The sequence below is a fragment of the Hesperophylax consimilis genome, chromosome 7 (assembly GCF_061612785.1).
Source record: "Hesperophylax consimilis isolate HC1 chromosome 7, BYU_Hcon_1.0, whole genome shotgun sequence".
NCBI classification, from domain to species: Eukaryota; Metazoa; Arthropoda; class Insecta; order Trichoptera; family Limnephilidae; genus Hesperophylax; species Hesperophylax consimilis.
Window position 1 is genome coordinate 23,029,990 of NC_142842.1, and position 18,184 is coordinate 23,048,173.

The following is an 18,184-nucleotide window of genomic DNA, read 5'->3' on the forward strand; positions in this document are numbered from 1 at the left end:
TTTACACGAGGCGAATAATCTATTCACCGTGTATAATACGGAGTATCCATAGAGTATCGCATCAGCATCCCAACTGCCCCCTCCTGTCTGAAGCAGAAAACTATGACATCCTCAATTTAGGGAAGGGACTGACCATTCAGATCTGGTCACCAAGCACGGCTAAAACCATTTTAAGCATCATTTCGATTCTGAAGTATTATTTTTTACTGGTTGAAGTCCCCGACGTTTCCTGGACTTTACAAAGTTTTTTTTATAATCAGATGTAGACATCAATTCTTCTCTTATTTTGAACTTCAAGTGTATTATTTTCTTCATGGTGGTGGTTTTTCAAAATTCCACATAGATAGTGCCTTCTCCTGTTTTGAATCTCGGAATCAAAGATTTGTCATATTAAACGTGACAAACACATTCTACACCTGTTGGTGAAATATTTAAAATCTGTTAGAAACAAACTCTAATGAGACCATTTAAAATGAATATACCAAATATAAAGTTGACAACATAAAATCAGTCGCACAACCGAACCCGGTGTTTATTTTCAAAGAGATTACCAGACTGGAAAATGGTTGATGTTTCCATATGAACAAGGAGAGACGGGAGCGGTTCTGTTGGTGTTGTGCCATCAATCACCGCCGACATCTACATATACCACTGGAAATAATAATATGAACCAGGCATACGGTGGAATATGAACAAGGCATATGTAATATTATATTATGTTCATCTATGTGGAAATATAAAACAAGGCATTTGTATTAGGGTGGGTCGTCAATGCAAAGCTTTTTTTAGATTGGCTTTAAAATTGAATATGAACTTGATATGGTATAAGGGAAACGGCTGCGCGACCTTTTTCATCGGCTCATATTAAACTTAAATTTGAATTTGAGACCAAAATACTTGAAAAAAAAAATTATATAATTTTTTAATCTTTTAGCAAATATCTGTGCTATTTTATTTGTTTGTGTTTTAAAACTATAAAAAATTATAAAACAAAGGCCATCAAAATTTTAATTTTTCATGACTATTTTTGAGAGTGAATGGTAATTATTAAAAAGTAGTCTTGGCCAAACTTCTATGTAAATATAACATTAAAAATGAAATTTAAATAAAAAGACGATTTTTGGGTTGAAATAAAAATTTATATCCTACAAATTTGTGTTTCATCATATTCAATTTCGTTTGTAATTTAAATTTAAGCCAGTCATGATGCTGTTTTAACAATTTACAGTTTTTGCTTCATTTTTAATTATATTTACATAGCAGGTAGGGAAGATTTAAAAAAAGGTATTTTTAATAACTCACAAATGATTTCCAAATTTGCCTATAAAATCGTGAAAAGTCGCTTTATTTAATGGCCTATTTTCTATAACTAAAAACAGAAATAAACCAAGTAGCCCTTATTTGTTTTAAATATATGCTTCAATTTATTATTAAAAAATATTATGTTTCATTTCCCAACATTTAAGCCTTGGTTTAGGAACACAAGAACCTACAATAGAATTTAAAAATTAATGTCTGTAGTTTAAAAATTGTAAAAAAAAACTGGGAATGACGGTCCAGCCTAATGTTCATGTAAGGAGGAGTATCTATGGATAAATATGAAACAACGCATTCATACATATGCCTGAACAGATGTGAAATGAGGCATATGTATTGTAATATTGAAATTGTTCGGTGTCAGAAAGGAGTAAACGCGTAAAATAGTGTATATGTTTACCAGTCAATCATACGTATTTTATTATAAGTTAAATATGTTTGCATCCCACAAATAATGGAGTCTAGATTCTGAGAATGGTAGATACTCTCAGAATTTAAACGGTGCGTAAAAATAATTTAGCCATGTTTGGTGACCAGATCTGAATTCTTCTTCTTCTTTTGTATTGTGGTAGGGGGTCAGACAGACAATCTAGGTCTGCGAGCCTGTCTAGGGCCTCATGCGTCGCCCTATGGAACTCATCGATCCAGCAGGGGAATTAATGGAGCGGGAATTTGTTGATGGCTTGTTTTTGTCATTGCCGGCTCATTAAGTAAGTAATGAATAGTCAAGTACTTCCCCGCCTTCCTCTTTCTCGTCTCCTTCGCCTCGCCATTACCTTCAGCCTCATAACATTCCCCAATTGGTGAAGCAATAATGTCACTGACTCCATAGGGTTAGAAGCATTTGTTATTCTCGCGCGGTATTCACATTAAAAAGTGTAGGAGTCGAAAGGTTTCATGTAGACTGACCACATCAGATTTCTTTGAAATCGGTACGGATCACACTTCTTGATATTATCTGTTCAGTGATTTGAATTGCTTTTTGTAGTACCTGTTTACAGTTTTTATACAACAATGAAGGCGTCAGATGTGAGAGTGATGGACTGACACGTGTGGGAAGAGATTAATGGATGTCGTGGATGGAGCGAGTAGATACCCACACGAATAAAATCAATGAATATATATTGCCTTTTCTGAGAGGTATTAGAGATTGGTGCGAAGAAAATTGCGGTTTAAACCCGCCAAATTCAATATATTTTGAAATGCTAGTAATAAACTTTTTCAATCGACTTTTTCGGTCAGTAGCAAATTGGCTAAAGTATTGGTTTTCCAACCAATCATCGCACAATTCTTTGCTAGCGAAGTCCTTCATAAATACACCAGCATTTTCCGCTTATATTTATGGTTGTAGGAGGATTTTGTATTTCTACAAAAAATGATTTTCTGTAAATTATATATGGGTAGTTAGTTAATGTTTATGTTGCAATCTTTTAATTCGTGTATTATAATTTCTTTTCATTAAATCCACATAGTAGGTAACGAGGAAAATAATTTCCATTAGGTCCTGTGTGGTCTTTGGGAATGCTGTGTGGAGGGTCTTTGGGAAGGAAAGATAGGAAGTTCTGAAAAGGCAAATGGTTTGAGAGGTGGATAGGAATTTGTGGATAAGTAGAATCTGTGTCCAGAAGTGACGTGTGAATGGATCCCTCCCACTGCAATGCAAGGCGTTGAGGTCGAAAGAGTCCGGCTGGAAATCTCAAAGGGACTCTTTCTTCTATCAGACATATTTATTTAGAAATGTCAATGATTTATTTTTTTGGAATTTTTAATTAAAGAAGTTTTTTTTAAACTTGAGACTCAAATAACATTTCCGATTGCAAATATTTATCCAACAAATCACCACTAACTCGTATCTCGGATATGCGTATATTATAAAATACGCACCATGAAAATGTAAGTGAGGATTTGACAATTTTTTTTTGTAAAAAATAATGTCCCAATTCATCCTCGTAATGTGTCTACGCGTTATTTCGAGAACTTGCGTTATTAATGTGTAATGGACTGAAAGTAAGCAAAACAGAAAGTAAATGGTTAAAATACGGGATCATAATGGAGCCCGAGCCAGGCGCCATTTATCTTGCTAAAAGATCGTTGTCCATGTCCAATTTTGCCATTACCAGCTTCCAATGATTCTAATCTAATATAGCTAAGTACCTATGTTTTTATCTATGTTGCTCTGTTTTCAATTACCTATGTATGTTTATCGGTTTTATTTACACTTTTTAAATTTATGGATGTAAAATATACAATACTAGCTGACGTGTACCCGGAGTTGCTGGGGGTTATCCTATATATATACCACCGGAGATATACATATACCACCGGAGATATACATATACCACCGGAGATATACATATACCACCGGAGATATACATATACCACCGGAGATATAAATATACAAACGGAGATATACATATACCACCGGAGATATACATATACCACCGGAGATATACATATATCATCGTGGACTTTTCTGTAGGTATTTTCATGATATACAATTCCGTAGAACATTATTTTGATATATCTCATAAGGTTTAGCCAGCGTTAGCAATGAAAGGGCCCCAAAATATTTTTTTACGACTGAATTACAAAACATCGACTTTTCTTTACTTTTTATAAGCATAATATGCATGTATTATGTATATATGAATCTTCCGAAAGAAATTTTCTAAATGATAGTGAAATTTTACCAAAATCTGTTGAGTAATTTAGAAGAACTAAGCGCACAAACAGAAAGACGCGGATAACGTCTTTATTTTATACTATTTAGAGATAATGTAGCCCGAGCCAGAGGCTGTTCATCTACCTAAATGATCGCTCACCATATTTAAGTTTATAATTATCTCAGTATATTTTATCTGTTGTATGTTACTTATTTATAATTACATTTATTTATGTTTTTTGCCATTTATTGATGCTACGAACCTGTTTACTAATAATTTAACGTTTAAAGGGTGACATTGTGACACAATAAAAAACATGATTATAATGATTTCGTCCGGCATTAAAATATGTTTACCTACAAGTCCCAACGATATTGTGAAAGTTCATGGAATTTTGGAATGCTCTGAGTTATCTTAAATGTGCGGAATATTTCTTATTTTTGAAGTTGATGAAAAAAAATACCACTTTAGAAACTAAATGCAATTGTCTTTGAGATGATTGCATTTGAAATAAACATTGATTTTTTAGTAAAAAAATTAAACAAAAATGTTAAGAAAAACTTACCGAAACGTCCATAATTTTGAAAGAACTCGATATTTAAAAAACACATAACTTTTGTGTTGGAGATTAGTAAGATAACTGTTACATCACTTTTTATGCCGTTTATACAATAAAAATGTTAACATTTTGTTTAACTTTTAACATACACTTTTAATATTTTTTGGATTTATTTGAGAAAAAACTGTGAAGAATATTTTTTTTTTTTTTTAATATTTGTATGTTTCTTACAATAAATATAAAATTATACATATTATACAGTGTTATCAAGGTAAATAATAATAGCTTTTCCTATATTTATTTATATTTATTTATCTTTTCAACAACGAACAAATCAGATGCCTTCACATTATAAAAATAGTATAATATCTATATAATGTATGTCATTCAGTGACTCTAATTAAAATATGATGTTTGGGGCTGATAATGTCCTTCCGAGGCTTGAAGGGTTACTATTAAGTCCTGATAATGCATCAATTAAATTAAAATGCTGTCGGTTCCAAAGTAAATATTTTTATCGTTTACATTATAAACTCATCTTATGACTTCAACTCACCCAAGTCAAAAACTTCCAGCACTAAAATCAAAGGCTTCCTCAGAGATTTCAAAATCTCTATTTTTTCTTATCAATAAAAATAATATAACACTTGTAGATCGCAGTTTTGAGCTATTTTACTTTAATGGTGCAACAATATTGCTAAAAACGTAACAGACAAAATGGTATCTTGTCTTATTCTTTGAGAGTTAAATAATACCATTTTTAAATTCAAAGCCACATAATTCAGTTTGGAAAATGAGTTGTTAATGAAAGCAATTGCGTTGACCTTCAAAACCCGTACACAAAACAGCTGTGCAAATTTCATTATACCAGAACTCACCGTACGACATTTTTTACTGCTGCATGCAAACAATATTATTGCCTACACACTCTATAACTTTCTTCCAGATTTGTATAAAAACAGCCATCATAATCCAAAAATTCAAAGTAAGGCTTTAAAGAATATTTTTTTAAAACATATAAAAATGAAAATACGTAATTCTTGTCGTGTTGCACTTTGTTTTGTTTCTCTCTCTCTCCTTTTCTATCCCTTGTATTTGTAATCGAGCATAATCAATTTTTGCAAATGTAGATATTAGTGGGTAAGTAACTTCTGCATAATTCCAACTTGGCTCTGTGCTTATGTGTCTGTTTCCTTTATGGTTTCTTCCTGTTTGTTATACTTAACCTTCCTTTTTCTATTTGTGTACTGTTTTGTATGTGAAACTTAAAATTATGTTAGTTTTCTATTTTTGTTCTGTTTTGAATGTGAAACTTATAATTTTGTCATCAAAATACCAATGTAAAATTGTACCCATTAACTCCCACCTATATATTGTAAGTTCCTCTCTTCCTACAATGAATTTAGTTTTAGTTTTATAACTCATCGAGATTGCTCTACCAAGAAATAAAAAATAATAATATAAAAATATATGTAAATATAAATATATTATATTTTCAAGTTGAGAACTTTATTTTGCATTTGTTCTTCTTCTTTGAGTATCTGACTTCTGCCTGTGGAAATGAACAAACTGTGCAATCACCATTTGAAAGAAATGTCATTTACATTTTCCTGTACATTTTCCTTACCTTAGGACTTTTACGGATTAAGTCAAGAGACTTTGTACGCCTTGGAGCTTTTATTGCCTTTTTTACTATTCACTTTTGCTTTACGACCAACCGGTAAAAGAGTCTGTATAAAGGTGAGACTTGACTCGTTACTTGACTTTTGACACTATTTTTCTACGACGGTGCTTCATAATTAAAATATAAAGTTGTATTTAAAATTACTTAATTCAAATGTACGATTTTGACATCCTTACAAACTCTTACCGTTTTTTACAAATGACGATGAAGTTTGGAAGTTAATTACACGAGCTCAATTCGAAGCATGTTTCACAAGAAAATATTAACTTTCCCAAAACATAAGTACAATTTTTCAAGAGAGTGAAAATCGGGAAATTATGTTTTTCTGGTGTGATAACTTCACAAGGATCCCAACTACCGCGGCCGGTAGCCTGTAGGACCGTGGCATCCTCAAGTGAAGTGGAGAGGGAAAGGTAATGGAAAGAGGAAGGTTAGAGAAAGTAACTGGCTATTTTTGTAATACGGTCATGCATGGCTTTATCGCACATACGCTTTAGACCTAAAGGGTCTTATTTAGACGGCGTTCAGTCTACTTTTACCCTTCCTCTGAATTCAATCAAATTATTAAGGGTTGAATCGGCGGCTAAGTGGGTGACGGTCTTAGCCCAGGAAGGGTAGAGCTTGTAGAGGGTTAAATTATTTTTATCGTGCGATCACTTACCAGTTTATAGTACAAGTTACTTAGGATCTAGGAATATATTACTGAATATAGACGCACGGAATGCGAGACAGACAGCATTAAAGCGACTAAACTGATTTTAAACATTTTCTCGATAATCTTGATAAGATTTTGATAAATTTTTAAAAAATAATAATTTAGAGTTTTGTTTTTTTGGTGAGAACATCAATGCAACATTGCTCATCATAATAACATGAGTATTTATATATATACAATTATATATATATATTATTTAAATGTTTTGAGCCTAAAATGGTTGCTCTGATATTCAAATTGGAGACGGAATAAGTTGTGCGAATTTTGTAAAGCCAGATCTCACCATTAGCTAGTTTTTAATGAGTGGGACACGAAAACAGATATCCTACCATTTAGTTTTTAAAATTGAATACCGTATAAAAGTCCCGACTGCTCCCAATCGCCTGTAGAAAGTGAGACTATGTCATCCCCAATTGGGGTACATACCTCATTGTCAGGCTGAAAGCAGTGGAAATGGGGTGGAAAAAGTACCTGGCTATTAAAATCTGGTCACGGTTAAAGCCATTTCAAGCAACGTTTCAATTCTGAATGGTGGTATTTCACAAGAGCTATATTGAAAGTACTTTAGATTTAAAAAATTCTAAGTTGAAAAGTGAATAGTAGAATAAGACGAAGACGGTCCGATAAAATGAATCAAATATTTTACGTGCATCAAGTCAGGAAAATACTAAAATATTATATGGGTATCATCAAGTAGGTATAATGAGGCAAATAGTGTTTGCCAAGAAAGAGTTATTTGGCGGAACATCCTCCCTACCTACCCCCACGGGTTAACGACGTGATTAGTTACTTATTTACTTTGTTAGAGTTATTAATAATCTGTTCTGCGTAGAAAAAAGGTTTTATATTGATTTTCATGCTTACATAACTCGTAAACTAATTCCCAAATGATGAATAATTAATCTAAACGTTATTTTATTTCTGATATCAAAATATTTATCTCAGTCAAGTACTATTTAATAAGTTCTTATTTTGAAAGTAATTAAATGCAGTATGCCGTATGTCCTTAAATAGCCGAACTATATTGTTTGCAAATGAAACTTGTCTCATCCTTAGAGACATAAGTGGGTAGGTACCTATGGAAAAGGGTTTCTACGATCAGCCCTGTTGCTGTAACGTTATCAAACAAAGAAAATAATATCCAATCCCCTAAAACAAAGGTTCGTTCATTATATAATAATGTTAAACACATAAAATTCTGTTTTGTGGATGTCATTACGTATTATTTGTTAAACCATTGACCTGTTATATAACCTTCCTAATTAGACTGAATGAATACGACTTTGAAATAATAACTCACCCTTTATGTGTAAATCGGGTTACCCACGCGGACACGCAGCAGTGGAAACCTGTTTGAATACTTTCAAATTCACTCGCCTAATGGCTGTATTTAAAAAATAATTGATGTGTAATATTTTTAATTTAATATTCGGGCGGCGGGTATGCGAGGGCGCGTATCCGCGTAATGGCGGACGGGGATCGACTGAAAGCCCGCGCTTTTCTCACTGCTTTTGCCGTCTGGCCGAGACGCGGGCCGGTGCAAGGGATGCTCCGCCAATCGATATTACATTACGTGGGAGGGTTTCATTGTCCGTACCTACATGCAATGTGACATTTTCTAAAGTTCTATTGAAAACAGTCAATAATCATAAATACGTGTTAAGAAAATTATTATTCAAATTATAAAACGAATCCGACTACACGACTACTACGAAACTGGAACTATGCGGACTAATAATTATACCTCAAACTATTGTAAAAACAGCGGAATAAATGCCTTGAAAATAATAAGAATTCTATTTTTGAATTTTAGAATGTTACATACTCTTATCACATCACAAGAGAAATTACATTGTTTATACTAGCGTAGGCAACAGTCTAATAGTCTGAATTCTTGACTAATCGGTTCCAATTTTGAAAAATTACACAAAATTATTGTCTGTTAAAAATATTATATTATTGGTAGGTACTTTATCGCTTGCTCGAATTCCACACACAATCAGTTCAAATTTTGATAATGACACCCAATTTCAAAGCAAATAAAAGTTTAACGAACCAGAGTTTAACCGATATTAGTATTTTTGATTAATTAAATACTAAATCATAGACATTTTGATATCTGCGTACCGAATAAAGAAAAATAATAACAATCAAAATTGATTCAATAAAAACGAAAGTTTAGTAAAATAAGCGTAAAATAATGTAATTAATTTAAATTTCAGTTACCTACTCATGCGTCTCTATGGATTACTTTTTTAGGTCATTTAAAAAAAAAAATCAATTATTTTTCATTTTGATAAGTAGTCATCCCTTGATTTTTCACGAGTACCAACTAGTGTTAAAAAAAATTAAGAGACAAACATGTGCATTTTTTCAAGTCGGTAGATATAGGTACTAAAATATAGCATATTCGTCCCCACCTTTCCCTTTACTATCTCCTTCCCTTCCCGACTCCCTTCACCCTCACAACATACCCAATTGAGGATGCCATAGTCCTCCCGGCTTCCGATAATAGGTAACTGCGATGGAAAGAGAGAACCTGTTGCAACGTTTATCGTGTGGCGTTTATTGTGTCCCAAATAGCTAGTAATTCCGTGAAAATGACCATTCAAATTTTCTCTTATCTATTAAGATTAATAGAAATTAAAATTTGAAATCATTAGAATTATAGTATTTTATAAATATTTTTATATATGCATATTTATAAATACCCACCTATTTAAATAATAATCATATTATATTTTTCGAGTAAATGTTTTTTTTTTTGTATTTAAAATAAGGAATTATAAAATTTTTTCAAAGAGACGACTCAATGACAATTCATTTTTCAAACATTCGTCAGGCAAGTACATTCAATCAGAAAAGCACAATCAAAAGCACATTTTCATAGATCTTAAAAAAGCTTTTGATAGCATATCACACGACAAACTTATAAGTAAATTAAGAAACATTGGATTAAGTGGTACAGCTATAGAATGGATAAAAAGCTACCTTTTCAAACGCCCTCAAGTCGTAAAAATCAACGATGTTCTTAGTCAACAAAAAACAAGTCACTTCGGCATACCTCAAGGTACAGTCCTGGGACCGTTACTGTTTATCATTTATGTAAATGACATATTCAATCAAAGATTAAATGGAAAAATAATATCTTATGCTGATGACACTGTCATAATAATTGAAGGTACTGATTGAAATAATGTTAATAACTTAGCAAATACTGATATAAATATACTGAAAAATTGGTTCGATAAAAACCTCCTCTCATTAAATACTGAAAAAACAAAATGTATCCCATTCTCTATCAACAAATTTAAATCAATACCAGAATTAAAAATTATAATACATCAACTTAAATGTAACATAACTAATTGCAATCAAAAATGTTCTATACTTAGTCTAACTTCTGAAATTAAATATCTTGGTATATATATAGATCAACATTTTAAATGGAAAAAACAAATTTGTGAACTTGTCAAAAGAATTAGAAAATGTATTTATATATTTATAAGACTTGGAAATATTCTTAGACTAGAAAACCTAAAAAGAGTGTACTATGCAATTGTACAATCTATATTACAATATGGTATAATTGGCTGGGGAGGAACTTATAACAATATATTAAATCCACTTAAAATAGTTCAAAGATTGATAATTAAAGTAATATTGAAAAAACCATCCAAATTTTCTACTGAGATTCTCTTTTCAATATTCAATGTACCCACAATAGACAATATATATAAAAAATATTCAATTCTACAAATTTTTAAAGAAATACAGTTAAATAACTTACAATTCAATTCATCAGCAAGATATCAAAAAACTATCAATATCCCAAAACTTAATACAAAGCACACACAAAATACCTATCTCTATCTAGGTATAACATATTTTAACATCTTTCCATTAATGAGTCTAGTTTTTGCACTGTTAATTCGTGGTGGAATTCCATTGTAATAGAATTAAAATTAAAAAACTTTTTCACTTTGTTCCACTTATTTATTATTACCAGGACCGGTTTCATCCTACTACGGACATTTTCAGACTGGTAGTTGAAACTCTTATGCTACTGATTTTATACAAACTTAGGCAGGGGTATACAACATTGTTTATATATAATGAATGATTCTATTTTGTTAATTTGAGGTAGGTATTATGAGTTATTTTGTTAATTTAGGGTACATTAGGTAATTATAAAGTTTATTTTTACAAATTATGAATGATGTTACAAAGCAAGTAGATATTTATAGTTCATATGAATATAAAAGAATTTATATAATTAAAAAGGTTTGTGATTTCTGATATTTTATTTTTGTAATGTTGGGATATTCCCTCCTTGTTGCTTAGGGCTTATTGTCAAATATTGATAGCACTTAAATAATTATTATTAGGGTTCCCCACATATTTGGGTTATTACATCTTTAAATTGCATACTTAAATTATACCACTGCTCTCTGAAGTAAAATTATTCTAAGTGAATTATAATGGGTAAATTAATGGTGATTGAGCATTATGTTCCAACTGTTTATTCATAACATATTTACGATCTATTTTCTTCGTTAAGCGATTGATTTCTAGTGACTCTAATCTGTCTAATTTTTGTCCTTTGTTGCAAACATGAAGGATTTTTACATCTCTATCTTTGTCAAAGGTATGTTGGTTTTCTAGTAGATGCAAGGCAACGTTCGATAAATCTCCTTTTTGATTAACCCAACTAGCGAAATGTTCTTTTATACGGGTTGATACTGCTCTTCCTGTTTGTCCTACGTAATACGCGGGGCAATTCGAGCAGTTCACCTGGTAGACTCCAGAGTTTTCCAGATTACCTCTTTTATCTTTATTGTTTATAAATATTTTACCCAAAGAATTTACATTATAAAAGGCTGTCTTACATTTTTTATCACTGTCTATTAATTTTGAAATTTTATTTGATATTTTGCCAAGGTACGGTATTTTAGTCCATTGTTTTGTTTCTATTTCCTTGTCCGGCGTAAGGCCATATGTAATTGAAGCTACGGTGAGTTTTTTATTCTTCTTCTTTATTAGATTATCAATCATTATGCTATCGTAACCATTATTTTCTGCAATAGTTTTGATAACTTTTAATTCATTATTGTAATTTATGTCGTTTAGTGGTACATGTAATAGTCTATGGATTAAAGAATGGAATACCGACAATTTATGTGAAATATGGTGTCTTGAGGAGCTGTGAATAATATTATCGCTATATGTCGGTTTCCTGTATATCGAAAATTCTAATTTGTTATTAACTATATTCATTCCTATATCTAAAAAGTTGATTTTATCTCCTCCTATCTCCATCGTGAATTGAATTGACTTATTGATTTGATTTATTTCTTTGATGAAGATATCTAGTTGTCTCTGCGTACCGGTCCATATGATCAAAATGTCGTCTACATATCTCCGATAGAAAATAACATTTTTAAATGATTTTAACTTTTCGATGGTTTCTTCTAAGTGGTCCATCATGAACTCTGCTAATATTGGTGAGATAGGACTGCCCATGGCCAACCCTTTTGATTGTAAATAGAATTTATTATCAAATCTAAAATAGTTTTGTTCAATGCACGTATTTATTACTTGATTAATTTCTCTCTTTTTTATTATATTTAAATTGATTTTCTCCATGTAATTATTGATTATTATTTTTAATTCATCTGTGGGTACGCTTGTAAATAGACTAACAACATCAAATGACACCAGAGAGGCGTTGTTTGGTATATGTATATCCTTGATGAGGTCTATTAATTGCAAAGAATTTTTTATTCCATATTTTGGTTTGAAATTTAAAGTGTTTTTAATGATTCTATTTGCGTATTTTGCTAACTTATAGGCTGGTGCTGAGTTATATCCTACGACTGGTCTCACTGGTATATCTAATTTGTGAACTTTAGGTTGTCCATATAGCCGCGGGCATTGGGGGTTCATGACAGTGAGGTTGGATTTTTGGAATTTATCTTTAATGAGTGTTTGGCATGTACTAAGAATTGAATTTATTTCTGCGGTAAATTTTGGGGTGGGATCTTTTTTTATAATAAAATTACATCACTAGAGTCCAGCACATTTTGGACTTTTTCAATATAAATATTTTTTGGTAGAATTACAGTGCTATTCCCCTTATCAGCTTTTGAAATAATTAAGTTATTTTCTTTAATTTTATTTTTAATTGATTTTATTATACGAGCTTCGCTTGAAAACTTACTATTAGTTATAGCGTTTTTTATTATTTTTGAACATAAATATTTTTTACCGTAATCTGATGGAATTGCAATGTCTACGTCTAATGCAAAATTCTCGTAATCTTTTATGTGAATTGGTAAGTCAGGGCAATGTTTTAATCCTTTATCTAGTATTTTTATTTCATCTACATTAAACTGTACCTTGGACGTGTTTACTACTTTTTCGTAAAAAGTTGTTTGAGGTAATTCTATATTAACATTAGTCGGTGATTTTAATTGTTTTTGTGTCCAATACTTTAATTTTTCGATTTGTTTCTGATATGTTGCATGTATTTTATTATTTACCATAAGGGTAGTTTCGTTAAAAAGGCAATCAAATTCTATTGGATGTAATTTTGATGTGAGAGCAGTGTGTATGTAAAATAAGTACGTACTGACATTATCCCGGATGCTGTACCACTTCTTCATCTCCTGTGTGGTCCAAGTCCTCTGGGCTGCTGCAACTGCAAGTGTGGCTGCTCTGCTATTCGTGTTCGTTTTGATGTTGATGTATTTTGGTAAAAGTCCTCGTTTTTTACACTCACGATTGAACCAAAGGTGTTGTGTCGCCATCCGTCGCTTCAGATTGAGTTTCTTGTATAGTCTCTTCAGTGTTGCTGTGTTTGCTGCTTTTAATGAGTCTAGTTTTTGCACTGTTAATTCGTGGTGGAATTCCATTGTAATAGAATTAAAATTAAAAAACTTTTTCACTTTGTTCCACTTATTTATTATTACCAGGACCGGTTTCATCCTACTACGGACATTTTCAGACTGGTAGTTGAAACTCTTATGCTACTGATTTTATACAAACTTAGGCAGGGGTATACAACATTGTTTATATATAATGAATGATTCTATTTTGTTAATTTGAGGTAGGTATTATGAGTTATTTTGTTAATTTAGGGTACATTAGGTAATTATAAAGTTTATTTTTACAAATTATGAATGATGTTACAAAGCAAGTAGATATTTATAGTTCATATGAATATAAAAGAATTTATATAATTAAAAAGGTTTGTGATTTCTGATATTTTATTTTTGTAATGTTGGGATATTCCCTCCTTGTTGCTTAGAAAAATAAAAAATTTGTTGCTTACAAAAATAAAATATCAGAAATCACAAACCTTTTTAATTATATAAATTCTTTTATATTCATATGAACTATAAATATCTACTTGCTTTGTAACATCATTCATAATTTGTAAAAATAAACTTTATAATTACCTAATGTACCCTAAATTAACAAAATAACTCATAATACCTACCTCAAATTAACAAAATAGAATCATTCATTATATATAAACAATGTTGTATACCCCTGCCTAAGTTTGTATAAAATCAGTAGCATAAGAGTTTCAACTACCAGTCTGAAAATGTCCGTAGTAGGATGAAACCGGTCCTGGTAATAATAAATAAGTGGAACAAAGTGAAAAAGTTTTTTAATTTTAATTCTATTACAATGGAATTCCACCACGAATTAACAGTGCAAAAACTAGACTCATTAAAAGCAGCAAACACAGCAACACTGAAGAGACTATACAAGAAACTCAATCTGAAGCGACGGATGGCGACACAACACCTTTGGTTCAATCGTGAGTGTAAAAAACGAGGACTTTTACCAAAATACATCAACATCAAAACGAACACGAATAGCAGAGCAGCCACACTTGCAGTTGCAGCAGCCCAGAGGACTTGGACCACACAGGAGATGAAGAAGTGGTACAGCATCCGGGATAATGTCAGTACGTACTTATTTTACATACACACTGCTCTCACATCAAAATTACATCCAATAGAATTTGATTGCCTTTTTAACGAAACTACCCTTATGGTAAATAATAAAATACATGCAACATATCAGAAACAAATCGAAAAATTAAAGTATTGGACACAAAAACAATTAAAATCACCGACTAATGTTAATATAGAATTACCTCAAACAACTTTTTACGAAAAAGTAGTAAACACGTCCAAGGTACAGTTTAATGTAGATGAAATAAAAATACTAGATAAAGGATTAAAACATTGCCCTGACTTACCAATTCACATAAAAGATTACGAGAATTTTGCATTAGACGTAGACATTGCAATTCCATCAGATTACGGTAAAAAATATTTATGTTCAAAAATAATAAAAAACGCTATAACTAATAGTAAGTTTTCAAGCGAAGCTCGTATAATAAAATCAATTAAAAATAAAATTAAAGAAAATAACTTAATTATTTCAAAAGCTGATAAGGGGAATAGCACTGTAATTCTACCAAAAAATATTTATATTGAAAAAGTCCAAAATGTGCTGGACTCTAGTGATGTAATTTTATTATAAAAAAAGATCCCACCCCAAAATTTACCGCAGAAATAAATTCAATTCTTAGTACATGCCAAACACTCATTAAAGATAAATTCCAAAAATCCAACCTCACTGTCATGAACCCCCAATGCCCGCGGCTATATGGACAACCTAAAGTTCACAAATTAGATATACCAGTGAGACCAGTCGTAGGATATAACTCAGCACCAGCCTATAAGTTAGCAAAATACGCAAATAGAATCATTAAAAACACTTTAAATTTCAAACCAAAATATGGAATAAAAAATTCTTTGCAATTAATAGACCTCATCAAGGATATACATATACCAAACAACGCCTCTCTGGTGTCATTTGATGTTGTTAGTCTATTTACAAGCGTACCCACAGATGAATTAAAAATAATAATCAATAATTACATGGAGAAAATCAATTTAAATATAATAAAAAAGAGAGAAATTAATCAAGTAATAAATACGTGCATTGAACAAAACTATTTTAGATTTGATAATAAATTCTATTTACAATCAAAAGGGTTGGCCATGGGCAGTCCTATCTCACCAATATTAGCAGAGTTCATGATGGACCACTTAGAAGAAACCATCGAAAAGTTAAAATCATTTAAAAATGTTATTTTCTATCGGAGATATGTAGACGACATTTTGATCATATGGACCGGTACGCAGAGACAACTAGATATCTTCATCAAAGAAATAAATCAAATCAATAAGTCAATTCAATTCACGATGGAGATAGGAGGAGATAAAATCAACTTTTTAGATATAGGAATGAATATAGTTAATAACAAATTAGAATTTTCGATATACAGGAAACCGACATATAGCGATAATATTATTCACAGCTCCTCAAGACACCATATTTCACATAAATTGTCGGTATTCCATTCTTTAATCCATAGACTATTACATGTACCACTAAACGACATAAATTACAATAATGAATTAAAAGTTATCAAAACTATTGCAGAAAATAATGGTTACGATAGCATAATGATTGATAATCTAATAAAGAAGAAGAATAAAAAACTCACCGTAGCTTCAATTACATATGGCCTTACGCCGGACAAGGAAATAGAAACAAAACAATGGACTAAAATACCGTACCTTGGCAAAATATCAAATAAAATTTCAAAATTAATAGACAGTGATAAAAAATGTAAGACAGCCTTTTATAATGTAAATTCTTTGGGTAAAATATTTATAAACAATAAAGATAAAAGAGGTAATCTGGAAAACTCTGGAGTCTACCAGGTGAACTGCTCGAATTGCCCCGCGTATTACGTAGGACAAACAGGAAGAGCAGTATCAACCCGTATAAAAGAACATTTCGCTAGTTGGGTTAATCAAAAAGGAGATTTATCGAACGTTGCCTTGCATCTACTAGAAAACCAACATACCTTTGACAAAGATAGAGATGTAAAAATCCTTCATGTTTGCAACAAAGGACAAAAATTAGACAGATTAGAGTCACTAGAAATCAATCGCTTAACGAAGAAAATAGATCGTAAATATGTTATGAATAAACAGTTGGAACATAATGCTCAATCACCATTAATTTACCCATTATAATTCACTTAGAATAATTTTACTTCAGAGAGCAGTGGTATAATTTAAGTATGCAATTTAAAGATGTAATAACCCAAATATGTGGGGAACCCTAATAATAATTATTTAAGTGCTATCAATATTTGACAATAAGCCCTAAGCAACAAGGAGGGAATATCCCAACATTACAAAAATAAAATATCAGAAATCACAAACCTTTTTAATTATATAAATTCTTTTATATTCATATGAACTATAAATATCTACTTGCTTTGTAACATCATTCATAATTTGTAAAAATAAACTTTATAATTACCTAATGTACCCTAAATTAACAAAATAACTCATAATACCTACCTCAAATTAACAAAATAGAATCATTCATTATATATAAACAATGTTGTATACCCCTGCCTAAGTTTGTATAAAATCAGTAGCATAAGAGTTTCAACTACCAGTCTGAAAATGTCCGTAGTAGGATGAAACCGGTCCTGGTAATAATAAATAAGTGGAACAAAGTGAAAAAAGTTTTTTAATTTTAATTCTATCTTTCCATTACATCTAAAAAATATTGAAGATATTCAGAAATTTAAAATAAAATTAAAAAATTACCTAAAACTACTATAAAAGTCCATATCTTACTCTTATTATTATTTCCTTCAAATCTTGAAACTGTATTATTGATAAATCTTGCCTATTTCTTACTTATCCCTTTAGTTTTGCAAATATATTATTTACTTACTTACATAATTCCATATAATTGAGCTAGGATTCACTCACCAAACACAAGAGCCTCGTCTCTTTATGGTGAGGAAAAGCTATTATTATTTACCTTGATAACACTGTATAATATGTATAATTGTATATTTATTGTAAAAAACATACAAATATTAAAGAAAAAAAAAAAAAAAAAAAAAAGTTAGCCACCTAGTCCTACTGAATAAATTGAATAAATATACTTCATCTACAGTTTCTGTGGAAATTATTTATTTCGAAACCGCAAATCAGTCAAATATCTAGTCAAAGAGCACCTACTCAAAGTTAGCAATCTAGTAAAAGTAAAGCGTGTTTGTATAATAAAGTGGATGCTGCAAGCCAAGTAGTACAATTTAGCCATCTAGTCAAAGTAAGGCTTGC

At 31.0% G+C, this 18,184-nt stretch overlaps 1 protein-coding gene across 2 annotated transcripts in view; it reads right to left on the minus strand.

The window, feature by feature from the left end:
* LOC149422503 (sodium-dependent neutral amino acid transporter B(0)AT3) overlaps positions 1 to 8,399 on the minus strand; it is a 69,305-nt gene extending 60,906 nt beyond the window's left edge. For both annotated transcript variants that reach the window (XM_089633330.1, XM_089633329.1), the window contains exon 1: positions 8,239 to 8,399. The gene's annotated coding sequence lies outside the window, so the exon portion shown is untranslated. The remainder of the gene's footprint in view (positions 1 to 8,238) is intronic.
* Positions 8,400 to 18,184: the final 9,785 nt, after the last annotated feature.